Raw genomic sequence first — 542 nt, 5'->3', positions numbered from 1 at the left:
TCATTTGCTATTAATACCTAATAAAAGAAGTTTGAATTTGATGTGCTGTCGATATTTAGTTTTTATATATTATTAATGAATCAAGTGTTATTATCTCGTAAATACACTTTATAGTTAAATGATAGTATATTTATATATCGAATAACATTTGTTGATGATAAAATCATAATTTCGTGTAATTACTAATTTATTTATTTTCTTAAAACAAAAGTGAGAAGAAATTAGGAGATAAGATCCCATTTTCATCAATGGCAAATAAAGCCCAAAAATGAAAAAAATCCATTAAAAAAATTTAATTTCAAAACAAAATAAATTGAAAAGAAAAAAGCATTTGAATTTCCTATGAAGTAGAGAATCCCAAAAATACCCTTTCTCACCCACTTTGCTTCTCCTCAACGTTCGGTAGCCCATAAAGTAAAATACAAATTGACTTGGGAGTCCAAAGAAGGTGCCTACATTTTTACAATTTCACTAGAATTTAGATAAAAGGGATTAAATCACCAGAAAAAAAATAAAAAGGGGGAGAAAAAGGTTAGAATTAG

This window comes from Theobroma umbraticum, unplaced genomic scaffold (genome assembly GCF_002168275.2).
Source record: "Theobroma umbraticum cultivar Fairchild unplaced genomic scaffold, ASM216827v3 scaffold_50.0, whole genome shotgun sequence".
Lineage (NCBI taxonomy): Eukaryota > Viridiplantae > Streptophyta > Magnoliopsida > Malvales > Malvaceae > Theobroma > Theobroma umbraticum.
The sequence above is the reverse complement of the archived record's forward strand: the minus strand, read 5'-3'. Positions refer to the sequence as shown.